The 13,491-nt window shown below is 44.2% G+C and overlaps 1 protein-coding gene across 3 annotated transcripts in view; it reads left to right on the top strand.

Moving 5' to 3' along the window:
* Positions 1–13,491, top strand: part of POPDC1 (popeye domain cAMP effector 1) — a 34,135-nt gene that overhangs the window by 16,790 nt on the left and 3,854 nt on the right. The window lies entirely within an intron of this gene.

Raw genomic sequence — 13,491 nt, 5'->3', positions numbered from 1 at the left:
AAAAATGGTAGCAAGCAAGTGCTGGGTGTTGTACTGCTGGCTGGTTGTCTCAGTGTGAGCATCTGGAGTTAACAGGTGACTGGGGAATGGAATATCCCTGAGGATGAAGGAGACCACTCAACACCCCTGTGAGTTTCCTCATTCACACACCACCAAGAGGGAGGTTTTGCAAGATCCTTCCATAGTTTAGATTGTTTTAAGACATTTTAAGTGCACTGATGACATAGGTATTGAAGATTAGTAAGTAAGATGAGAGTAGCTAGATTATTTTAAGAATTAAATGCTTAAAATTATTTTACGCATTATTCCAAGAGCGATAGTGAAAGAACTTTGAACAAATTCACGTGAAATAGCAAAAAAGACAGATTCTTCCATTGCACAAACTAAAAACTATTAATATTTCCAAATGTATGTTAACCCAGAGTAACTTTTAGGTAAATATAGATACACATTCAGCAATCCTGTTTATGTACATTAGTAACTTTGGATGCTTTAGATAAATTGGATTAAGGATTTTAACTATTGCATAGATTAAACTGATAAAGGATTGATAAGGCCCTATAATTGGCGTAAGCTTCCAACGCAAAGTCTGGGCATAGAAATGCTTTGCGGACCTAAAGGAGATTTCAGGAGTAACACAAACAAGAAACTGGAAATGGTTGTATTTTATTCCAGAGTTACTTTTTGAAAGTAACTGAGGTTGACTGAAGCTTGCCATCTACTAGCATGCCAAATGTATTGAAACAGTTTGGTGGTCAGTAAGCATTTTCAAATGGACTCATCTTATTACATGTATAGTGATTACTTACTAAGAAAGGTCAGCAGAAAGCAAATGACAGTTAAATATTGTATGTGAATTATTTTTCCTATAGAATAGCTTATTTTTGTAGTTCTTGCTTTTGTTTAGTTCTACATTCTTGCTTAAGAAGCACCGAGAACCAGCAGTGTATACCATGAGCATTTGTTGTCTTAAAATCAGTTTTGTTTTTCTGTAGTATTTTATTGTATAATCTAAATATTTTGGGGGTAAAAACATTTTAGGGGGGAAAAAGCTTATGTGTGTTGTTTAAATAGAATTAAAACATGTTTTCAAGATTAACATCTGTACTGTACTCGCCTCTGGAAACCTATTTTCTGGTGCTCAGTGGACTGATCACAAGTGTTGTACATCAGACCTGGTTCTTGCTCTGTTATTAGCTGTGTGCCTTGGGGAAAGTCACACGACCTTTCTAATCTGACTGGAGCTGTCCTATCTCAGCACAGGCCTGGATCTGGCCACAACTCCTGCTCTGTTTCTTTCCCTCTTTCTTGTCCATGAGTTTAATCCAGTCGTTCCCTGCAGGGGTAACTCCGGCTTCCGTGTTTGTAAAAAAGTGTGCTGCCCTTCCGTGCAGGGTCCCATTTTCACGTCTAATTTCCTTGTTCCCTTGTTAACTAGACTTTCCTGCATTGCTGTACAAACAACATGTACAACCTGCGTATGTTGTTTATTTAATTGTTTAGCCTCAGATTTATTATGAAAGATTATACATACTGATACAGATGTATCTAGCTACATATGTGTGCATATTTTTTAGTGTATGTGTGTGAATTGCCCGACACATCCACATCCACGCTCATAGCAGCTCCCTTTGACTAGTCTTCATTCTGAGTCTCTTGGCTTCACTCCTGCAGTTGAATGAAAGACGTTAGGCCTTGAGCATGACCCTGATACTAATTATGAATTACTACTTCACTCTAGCATATAATTCATTAAAAACTGGTTAGCCCTGGCCGGCATGCTCAGTGGTTAGAGCAGTGGCCCGCTCACCAAAGTGTCGCTGGTTGGATCCCCAGCCCAGTTGGGGTGGGTGCAGGAGGCAACCAGTAGATGTGTCTCTCTTACATCACTGTTCCCTCTTTCTCTTTCTTTCTTCCCCTCCCCCCTCCCTTCCACTCTCTAAAAATCAATGGAAAAAATATCCTCAGGTGAGGATTATAAAAAAAAAAAAAAAAAAATTGGATAGTTCTTGTGTCCTTGCCTATATTTTCACTCAGAACTACTGAAGGCTGTTATTTTTCTTTTGCCAGTCCCGTCAATATGCCTTCTACCTTTCCATTACAAATTACATTCCTTGTAAAATGGAATGCAAAATCAATCTCCTAGGGCTGTTAGGCTGAAATAACAAAATTTATCACATTTTGAGTATGTCTTAGGTTTTAGCAAATGGTAGGTCCCTAAAACTAGTGACTAAGCTCTTATTGAGTTTCTGATGTGCAAATGGGACAGCCTGGCAGCCGCTCTCAGCAGTGGTATCAGCTTCATGAATGCTAATGGGGAGAAGGGAACAAACGGTAATTGACAAGAGCAGCTATTATTTTTTCAGGTACTCTCCATACATAACCACATTTAATATGCACTATAATCGTGCACAGAGGGAGGTAGATTGGTTGTTGCTAGATGACAGGCACTAACTGACAGTCCCCAGATGTCCAGCTGTGAGGAAGAGGCTGCTTTCTTGCTCACATGCACATTGAGTCCTTTCGCAGGCCCATGTCCAACTCACTCTGGGACCCAGAAGGAGCAGTCACTGTCCGGGTCACTGCCCCTCATGGCAGAGGGAAGAGAATGGTAGAATCATGCTATGGCTCTTGGAGCTCCCTCATAGAAGTGGCACATGCCATTTCAACGCATTACTAAGTGACACCTATAGTTCCTAGCTCCTCTTAGGAAAACAAAATTTGTGGCCTTCTGTTAAATACTTTGCAATTAAGCCTCGCCACTGTTCTGAGCTTTACAATAGTCACGGCTTACTGCTCTTTCAGGGATTTCTTAGTCTCCAGACTCTCACACGTGATACATTTAAGCATTTGTTTTTAGCCTGTATTTTCATGAAAGACTAAACAAGTGGTTGCAATCTGGAAAAGAGGTTAGCTGAGATTTGGAGTCATCTTTGTAATATTTGCAAATTGTACTCATTCCTATTTGCTCATGCCTCTGGACCAGAGGCGTCCCTTGGCTGGAGCGGCCATTAGCGAATGGATCTTCAGTCCTCCTGCAGGGGCTGTGCGGGATGGGGCCCGACGGGGGAGGGAAAGCAGGTATTTTGCCGATAACACAGGTCTATCCCAGTGAGTATTATTTCATTTTACAGATGAGGAAATTGGAAATATGAGATGCTCTTCACTTGTTCCAGTTCCACAGAGGGAGTTGCTGGAATACAAACCTAGGTATCCTGTCTGAATCCCAAGCCCATGCTATTAGACCACATTGCCTCTGTGTCTTAAAAAGAAAAGACAAAAAGGCATATAACATCTGACTGGCGCTTTGGAGTTTACAGGTCACTCCCACCCCGTTCTTGCGTTTGAACCTGACAGCTCTGCCAGGGAGGCACAGCGCGGTTATCATTCTCCGCTCTGCAGATGATCCACCTACACTCAGTGAGAAGGTAGCACTTGCCCAGAGCCACTTCCTTCCCCTCCAGCCTGCTGCTTTGGAGAAACCTACCCTCCTCCCGTCCTTCATTAGGACCAAGCAGTGCTGCAAATAGGGTTTCCTAGACTGGTGAATTTCCATTTCAGTGAAATGTTCTGCCTTATTCGACATAGAAACATTTAAAATTTACCAGTCATATTCTCCAGTCTTTCAGCTTTTGGTTGGCTTTCACTTTATCTCGCATGTCCTCACAGAATCACCAGCAGTGCTACTCTCTAAAAATTAAAAATTTATATATTTTCCTAATTAAGCAACTTTTACATCACTCCATTTAGTCATTAACTCAAAGAAGTAGATAGAAACATTAAAACCCGTATGAATACTTTTCCATAATTATTTTTCAAATCAAAATCATCATGTACCCATTGCATTTGGTTGATGCATCTCTAAAGTCTCTTTTAAACTCTGAGCTTCCCTTTCTTCTTTGTGTGTGTCTGTGTGTGTGTGTTTCTGCATTTTTGTTTTGTTTTGGATTTTTTTGTTTATCCTGTAGGACATTGATTCTTAAACACAAACGGGCATATGAATCAGGGGGAGATCTTATTAAAGACTCTAATGCAGACGGGGGTGGCGCCCAGAGTCCCCTGGTTAACAGATCCCACGCACTGCCTCTGCGTCTGATCCCTGAACGACACTTTTGAGTAGCTAGGCCGTAGAATCCCCTACGTTCTGGCATTTTGTTGACTGCATCCGCCTGGTGGTGATAAAGATATTTCTCATATTTCCTGTCTGCTGGTAGGTAGATCTAGGGACTCGCATAGACTCTGGTGACCAGTATGGGATATAACGCTACAAACATGCTTCACAGTGTTACGCGGCACATGTTCAGCTCAACAGAAATGCAGCTCAGAAACAGGTGGAGGGAAACGTTAGGGGAATCCCTTCAGAGACATTTCCGCCGATCCACTGCTTATGCTGTGCTCTGTGTTTACACCTCGCCGGCTGCTGAATCCAGAGCAAGGTCACTGCTGTCTGCTACCCAGGTTCTGTTACTATCAAGTTACCGTTTGAAGGGTAGAGGGTGGAGTAACGAGATAGCCCAAGAAAAAAATGGTTCCTACCCGTTTATTCAGTAGCTCATAGTCCAGTCACTGTAACTCTTCTTGCTCGCTTCCTGTTCTTGAGTTTCATGGTTGGAAGTGTCGTAGGGCGACAGGAAGGGACGAGGTGTTCAGAATGTGTGAGAGGACCTAGGGCTCTCGTACGGATTATAAGCTTGCTTCTCCCTGCCCTGGACCAAGGTGCTTATCAGGTACCCTGACACCTTCTCTTCCTTATGAGGTTTAGCTCCCACATGCAATGTGTAAAACACACACACACACAGACGGTCATTGGCAGCTCCATCCGTCATCAGTGGTGCTGAACATAGGCACTGTCATGGCAACAGGTGGACATAATGTGTTTCCTTTAAAGTTGCAGAAATTTATTTTAGTTAATTGGGGTCAAATAATCTATTGTTCATGTTTTTTGTTTTTTAAATCCTGAGGCAATATAGGCAGTGCAGTCTGGACATTGGACCTCATCTTTTAAAGGTTTCGTTAGTTTAAACCATCTATACCCCCCCCCCAGAAATTATACTTAACATTTATGATTTTTATAAAGATACTATAAAATATTTAGAGAAATAGTTCTTACTGACAAATAAAACCTTTTCAAGTATTTTTTGTTATTAATGTCGAGATGGTGCTTTGGATCATCCACTAACTCCATGCGACCTAGTCGCCCAGGTAAGCTTTCAGTCAGCTTGCGTCTGGTTGGTATTCTGTCCACAAACGCTGGCAGCATATCTGACATAAGGACCTTCTCTCAGCTCTCTTTTCTATTTATTTACCTGGAAAGATACAAAAAGCCAATACAGCATTCTTAGTTTCAAGGCTGGTTTCATGAAATAGCCTGCTCACCTCGATTTGTATTTCATTCCCCCTGTGAACAACTGTAGACTCACAAACAACCAGCTTTGCATGAATTATACGGACAGGTGGAGAGGAGATGTGACCAGACAGCAGGAATAGGGGGGAAGAGCCGCAAACAGCTCTCTGAGCCACGGAGATGGCTGGTGAAAAGCAGCACCCCCATCGCAGGCAGGTGGAGTGCCGCAGAGGGAGGTGAAGAAGCCTGGTCAGGGCCACTCGGCTAGCCCTGAAGCAAAGACCTGTGGAAATTTATTCTGAGTTCTCTCTTTGGTGTTCTCCTTACAAACACCCATACCCACATGTGAGCGTAAACTTGTTTGGGGATATTTGACCACGGCTGTAGCAGCTGATGCATCCTGACCTCCTTTAATCTTCACCACCACCCAGTGTTGCGTTTTCCCCTTTCAGGTTGAGGAGCATGACATTTATCTCCTCTGTGTCTTCGGTCCCCAGCCAGTAGGGGCTGTGCTGTCTCCAGAACCCCGCCCTCATCAATCCTTTCGGTGGTCTGTATCTTCACACAGCACTTTCTCATCTGTAAGATGCCTGTAGAGGGATTTTATACAGTTATACATCTTTTAGTAAAAAATTTTAAAAATTTTCCAGTTACTATATGCACATAGATATCAAGTATCTTTTTAAAATCTTTAGTGAAAAGAACTGACCCCTCCAAACTAATTGCTCCCCAGGAGCAATCACATTGGAACAATTTTTGTCCAGAATGTGCAATAATGTGCTGTTACTTACTGATGTGGCCACTTAAACTTTATCTACTCCCCTGACTCAATTTTCACTTCCCTTCCCTCGTCTGCTCAGTATAGTGATGTCACTAGATTTTGTTCTTTTATTTTTACCTTCGTAACATTAAATAACACAACAAACCTCCATTTCTTTTCCGCTCTGAGCCTTTTTAAAGGTGAGGACACTCGCAGCACTGCCCTTTCTAATTCTTTCCCCTTCTGCCTTCAAACTGTTGGGGGCTCTTCTTTAACTTTTAAACAATCAAGGTTGAGAGCATATACATTCTGTTCTCTCTCCTCTTTTCATTTAAAAAAAAAATTATGATAAAAGACACATAACATAAAACTTACCATCTTAACTATTTTTAAGGGTACAGTTCAGTGGTATTAGTACTCTGTTCTCTTTGGTAACTGTAAGTCGGTCTTCGTCTATGGGCTGTTTCACAGAATTTAAAGCAAATAAAAAAAATATTGATTTTATTATGTATATTCAAAACAAAATAGTTGGCTGTGACTACATTTCTTTCCTTTTGGGTCCAATGTCATGATTCCTGTTCTGTTCCAAGGAGACTGTTCTTAATATCAAGTACAAAGGATTCGGCTTTTGTACACAACGCAGAAATCATGCCACAGTTTACTCCATGGTTCGACCTTACTCTTTTCCCTAAAGTTCTTTTCATTGCTTTGCTTGTAAGGCCGTCTTACTCACTATATCCCCCCTATTTTCTAGCTTCTTATTTATTATTTTAGGTGAAATCTGTTTCGTTTCTTATTGAAATCTCTTTGTGGTTTCCTGTTTGAACCATGCCTTTTCATACTGCTTTCTGTTTTCATGAGCATCCCCCCTTATCCTTACATTTCCTTGTCTTATATCTCCACTCCCGCAGTTCATCAGTTCCATGATCCCTTTGGCCTGAGACCTTCCTCAGTCTCCCCTCCCCCTGCCTCATCCTGAACAGGTGATTCTCCGGGCCTGTTGGCGGCTGCCATCCTGGGACCACCTTCCCTGTTCTGAGTTTGTCCACTGTCTCTGCATCCCTGTAGCTTTCTCTTGGGGACAGGAAGGGGCTGCAGGACTTTCCCTTTTCCTTGGCTGCTCAGACCTGTTGCATGCAGCTCAGGGCCCTGACCACCCCTCTGAGTAGTCAGGAATTGGCCTGAGGATGACTCCCTGGGCCAGAGGAAACCTCCTTGTGGGAGCCACTAACACTTCCTCCCACCTCCTCATTTGCCCCAATCTGTGCACTTCCTTGCCGGTGCTGACTCCCTCTAAGAGAATTAGATACAAAGGCCATACCTCCTCTTCAGCATCATTGTTCAGAAAACTTCAATCAAACTTAATTTTTTTTTTATTCAAAAATATGACCTCACTAAAAATTTTTTTTTAATTAACAAAATTTTTCTGACATAAATAGTCAAAGGCAGGAAAATGGATGACAGTCCTTTCTAGCAAAGAAGCCAGTAAATCCTTTCCCATCCCCATTCATCAAAAATTATATAACTAAAATGCTAAACCCCTGTAAGATTTTTAATCACTTGCTAAAGCAGTTGGCCAGACGATTAACGATAATAAAAATAAAAACACCTTGAAAGGAATAAAGGAAATGTCATCAAAGTTAACACAGGAGGGGGGAAATCTTACATTATACTGAAGAGTTTGCAGACGTGCCGCTCCTTTTTAGTAAGCGTGTTTCTGAAGCAGAGAGAAATGTCACTCGACAAACTTCACATCGAGGTGCTGCATTTAGCCGAAGATCAAACTGATGCCGCTTGTTCTTCCCTAGAAGGGCGGCCTTCCCTCTGGATTTAAGAACGACGGGTATGTCTGTCTGCGCTGACTGCTAGGAGAGGCTCTCGGGCCTCAGAATTAGGAGCACACTGCAGTAGAGATAAGTTTAATAAGGACAGAAAGCTGTCAAAGGCAATTTCTCTTCCCTACTCTCCATTACTTCACAATGGAATTTTGACTGTCATGTAAATTCTTCCTGGTCCATGTATAAAAGGTTCCTGTGGTTCTCTCTCTCTCTCTCTCCAGGTATAGTTGACATTCAATATTATATTAGTTTCAGGTGTACAGCATAGTGGTTAGACATTTATATCACTTTCGAGATGATCCCCTCGATAAGCCTGGTACCCACCCGACACCACGCGTAGTTATTACAGCCTCGTTGACTATATTCCCTATGCCGTAATTTACATCCTGTGTCTTCCTGTGGCTCTCTCACTCGGGACTTTAGGAAGATGGAAGAGTCAGGCGCGAGAGCCTGAGCCCACCCTCCACCAACTTGCGCTTTGCAAAAGATCCCTCAAGGGTGTCGATAGCAAGCTTCTGTCCCGTCTGACACTAGCTGCTGTGTGGACAGGTCTGTGGAGGAAAGACTGCTTCCCGGATCCAAATCCCCTGTGGGTGTCCGTGGTGTCATCTCCCCTGTGCTCTGCTGGCATGAGTGGAGGTGTCCGGGGCTCTTCAAGGTCTCAGTCTTCTACATTTACTCAAGCCCATGTTTTTGAGGTTGAGTTTCTCTTTCTTTCTTACCCTCAGAATTGCTGCCTGGTGCTACAGTTCCCTTTCTCACCTGAACCCACTGGGAATGTGGGGTACAGCTCACAGTAAATTCTGCTCTGCCAGCTGTGCCTTCTGGATGCATTGGTATCCATGGAAGGGACGTGTAAGTCTTTTGGGCAGAAGTTTTTTCTACCTGGTGTCATATGAAACATCCCCCAAGCAACAGTATCTCTTGACATGACTGCTTAACAATTTCACACCAGATAAGTCTGGATTGCAGCTCAGACTATGTGTTTTGCATATTTTTATAACAAACTCTGTTCATTGGCAGCCTGAGCCCATTGGAAGGTGATTATAGCTAATAGCAAAAAATAATGCTAATTCTTTTTTATTATAATAAGTACCAAAGGAGAAAGTTTACCACTTTTGTCTCCCAACTGTAAAAGTAGTTTTAGTAGAAGGCTAAAAATCAGTTTTCTGGGAAATTTATGGATATGGAATTATATGCTTCTCTCAGATTTTGAATAAATGAAAAGTAAAAATATTATTCAGGGGACATGACCTCATGGTAATGTCCTTGAGGGCCAACAGTAATTGAAAAGCACTTAACTAAAGACAAGCTCACTGTCTTCCCCTCTCCTGTCCTCATGCTCTCATGTCCAGGTAAGATACTGGGCCTTCTGGGCAAACATTTGATGATGCACCAGTGCTTAAAATTAATGAAAAAGCCAGGCAAACTTGTAGAAAGAATTTATTAATGTTCAACTTGTGAGGTGTAAAATAGTTCCCTTAGAGCAGAATTCTCTCTCTCTCTTTCTGTGCACACTCCAAGCTGCGTTAGGATTTATTGGACAAAATAATGATTCCTCCCAGCGTCGTGATGGCCTCTGAGTCTTTCCACTGAACCAAGGTCTCCTGGTGAGGTTGGCGAACACCAGGTCTAGGGGCCAGGTGAGGTCCTTGCTCTTGGAAGTCTGCCTTTCTTCTGGCTGTGAAGGTGGCCAGTGGGGCCAGGTGAATGTTCTGCTTGTCCCCCGGGGGCACAGGAGGCCAGGCTGAGGTTGCTACAGAGTGTGGGCACTCTCTGTGGCCACAATTCCTATCAAGGGCTCGAGCAGACAGCTGTCACTGGGGAGCTTCTGGCAGTTACAGGGGGGCCAAGTTTCTGTTGCAGAGCTTCAGGTGCATCTGCCCGCTGGGGAAAGCAACAGGCACTGTTGTGGGAACTGGGACCTGGGGACTTGTGGGTTCTAATCCAGCCACAAAGCCTGAAATGAAAGTGAATCTAGTACTCTCCATGTGAAAAGAACTTTAGCAGAAAAATGCAGTCTTGTGGGGCTGTTAGGGTCACCTGGTGTATCCTGCCAGCATGTGTTTGGAAGTGGTTCACCCCTTGGTGAGAAAGGCATCCATCCACGGCAGCTCCCCCACTCTGTTTGCTTTCACATGTTGTTCAGGTTCAGCTTCTGGGTATAAAGTAGAAATGATAGTACAGATGTTTACTTGGTGGACAGTACTCTTTGCTGTGAGCACTGTCATATCAGCCAATTATTTGAAAGTGATTTCCCTCGGAACATGCTACAGAATAAATGTACTGATAACAGCCTTTTTCCATAGTGCGGGTTTACTGTAACCTAAGACCTGACTGCGCGTGAATGTTGCTGGTGCCTTCCTAGTAGGTGGGGGTTCAATCCATCAGGGATTGAATGTGGTGGCCCCGTGTCTCTCCCATGTCTTCAGGTTCAGCTTTCTGAAGTCCCGGTGCAGTTTCAGAGGAGGGATTTTTTTCATGTACTAAGTAATTATCAAGGGCCTGGCTATGTAAGGGGTGCTCCTGAGAGGCTGCAGGAGAGGGTAGGCTGTGGTTTCAGCCCTCAGAATGGTTGTTTTCCAATAAGGGAGAGATGCATGTTTGTGTGACCACAGTGTGGTGCAGGCTGTGTCAGGGCTGTGGTTGTTCAGAGGAATAGAATCCCCCACAGAAGGAATTAGGGAAGATGACAGGTGAAGTAGGAGGTTGGGTCTGAACTCCACCTTGAGGAATGGATAGGAAGTTGGGGGGGAGGGATGGGAATGGAGAGACCATTCCAGGTGGAAAGAAAAGCAAGAGGAGAACAGGGAAAGGATGGGTTGGATTTGGGGATCAGTGAGCTTGCCAGAGCTTGGACTAGAAGGGAAGGAGGCCCGCCCTGGGACCCCTGGCAGCCAGCCCAGGACTGTGGGTGACTCTCACGTGACTGTCTTGTAATGTTGTTTAGTAACCACCGCAGCTCTTTATTTCCCAGGCAAATATAGTGGGGAGAACGTAAGTTCTTTTACAGAGAAACTGAACGTTCTTAGAAAGTTTTCACTGGGTCATTTCCAGTTGTTCTGGGCCCTGGGTCCTCTCTTCATTCCTCTCAGTGGGGAGATGCGGCAACTGTGAGGCAGGGAGAGGTCAGGACAGTTTGTCCCCAGTGTAGACAGCTGCCTTGGGACATGCAGATTGTCACCCCTGGTTTGATAGATGGGCTTCAAAGCTAGAGATCAATTAGTCCCACTCCCCCAGTCAGAATAACCTGGATGTGTTTCCGTTATGTGAGGCATACAGTTATGTCCAAATGCTCTACATTATTGATTTGGTTTAATGCTCTTAGACACGCCATCTTGTTTGTTCTGAGGGTTTTATCTGATTGCAAATTCTCAGCTTGAGTTAATATTTCATGAGACTCAATCATAACTTGAGGCTAGGAATATGATGGAAGCCATGGCCTGTTGTTAAAAAAAAAAAAAAAAAAACAACTGTGCTGCATTCAGGGCAGTTCAGACTGAGAAATGCAAGCGCCGTTTCCTTTCTTTGCCATCCCTATGGGCCATGATGAACTTTAACAAGTTTTCTAATTATTTAGGCTATTGCCCTCCAAAGACCTTATTAATACACTTGTTTGATTGACTTACAAATATTTACAAAGTGTTTATCATATACCATGCACTGATCTAAGCAAGAACTTTACAAATATGAAGACATTTATTCATCCTAAAGCCTGTGAGGTAGATCATATTATTATTACCCCTGTTCTACAGATAGGGCAGTCAAGGCACAGAGAAGTGAAGCAGCTTCCCCGAGGTCACACAGACAATACTCACTGCCACTTGAGCGGACCTGTGAATTGGAGGTTGTGTTTGGTGTTGGGTGTCCCCTGTGTCAGAAAGGATACACAGACCTTGCCTGGGAGGACTCTGCCGTGCTGTGCCCTGAATTAAGCTCTTGGGCCATTTTAATACAGGCTTATTTCCTGTAGTTGGTCAGTAGTTGTCTTCCCAGAAACACAGTATTTTAATTGACTGTAAGTGTTTGAAAGTGAACAGTTTCTGCGTATGTACAACAAACACATAAGCTACCCCAGAGCCTAGGACTGCATAATTTTGAGCTGCTTATGTGGGAAGAAGTGGCTGCTGGTAGCGTCATTTCCCCAGATGTATGGCAGTGACTGTATTGTTAATAATAGTGACATTTTCTATGTGCCCATCACCCTGCGGAGCTAAGCACGTTCCATGACTATTTTGTTTCATCTTCCCAGCGGCTCGGCTCCATAAGGCAGATCCTGTGAATATCTCCTTTCTACAGATGTGGCCGCGGAGGAGGCCTGGAGAGGCAGGGTAATGGAGCACAAGCCACATAGCTAGGAAGCAGCAGAGCGGGGACTGGAACCCTGGACGTGTTTCCTGAGCCTCTGGTCTAGACCACTGTGCACACTGCCTGCCCCATGCTCTGGGGCCTCCTGCTGCTCTCTGACCCCCCTGCCGACTGCAGCCTGCTCTCGGGGCTGACCCGCCCTGCTGGCTGCTGCTGACTCTTGCCGAGGATGAACAGCTGATCTGAATAAATTCCTTCAGGATCTGTTCTGATTCCTGTCTTTATAGGATCCTGCTACTCGCCTTTGCTGTACAGCAGACATTTGAAGAGTCAGATTTCACCCATGGTTCTTCCGTCATAAACTTTGCGCCCAGCCCAAGTTCAGCATTTGCTGAATGCCACTCCGCCCTGCTAGCCGGCAGCAAGAATGCGGCACAGGTGTGGGTGGGGCAGACAGACCCTGACCGGATAGACCCTGACACTGAATGTGGGAGCTCTGTGGAGGGGAGTTTATGCTTATGATGTCACACGAGCTGCTCATTAGGCACCTGGAGGAGTCTGTGCTCCTATTTATAATACATTCTCTTACTTTTAGAAAATATTTTTTTTCTGCATCAGGCATGGTTTCCTTACATGGTAGATGCTCAGTAAGCTTTTGGTGAATGTGTGAGTGAATTAGGTAGGACTCACTGAATGACTCTTTTATTGCTTGGTCGCTTTGACGAAGTCGCATCCTATAAGGCCCTGGGATGCCCCTGCTACTCAAGATCGCGTTTCCTCCACCTGGCTCTTCCCTCCTGCGGGCCTGGGACCTCCTCCTGTCCCGTGTGGCCCCTGCTCCCCTCTCCATCTCCACATCAGTCCAGGGTGTGGCTGGACAGGTGGTGACAAGAACTGTTCTTTTAGATGGTGCTCTAGATGGTGTTAGGTTTTGTAGTTTTAGACTAAAACAATACTTTAGGGAAATTAGGAGTTAAATCAGCTTTCCAGGGGCTCTGATCACTATGTAAGACCTTAATGCAGGAACATTCTGAGTCTAAACAGACTTCAGGGCAGCCCGCTGGGAGCCGTGCGTGTTTGAGCGGCTCATATCATGCAGGCGCACACAGTGGGGTTGGCTCCACATCCTGACTTGGTGGTTTTGCTGAACCGATGAGTTGAAAATACAGTGTTAAGGGAAACTCAGTTCCTGGTACCAGCGATAGATTCCCAGGGGGCGTTATTTTCTGGTTGGAGCTTGA

The sequence above is a fragment of the Miniopterus schreibersii genome (genome assembly GCF_964146895.1).
Source record: "Miniopterus schreibersii genome assembly, chromosome: 6".
Taxonomy (NCBI): domain Eukaryota; kingdom Metazoa; phylum Chordata; class Mammalia; order Chiroptera; family Miniopteridae; genus Miniopterus; species Miniopterus schreibersii.
The sequence above is the reverse complement of the archived record's forward strand: the minus strand, read 5'-3'. Positions and strand labels throughout refer to the sequence as shown.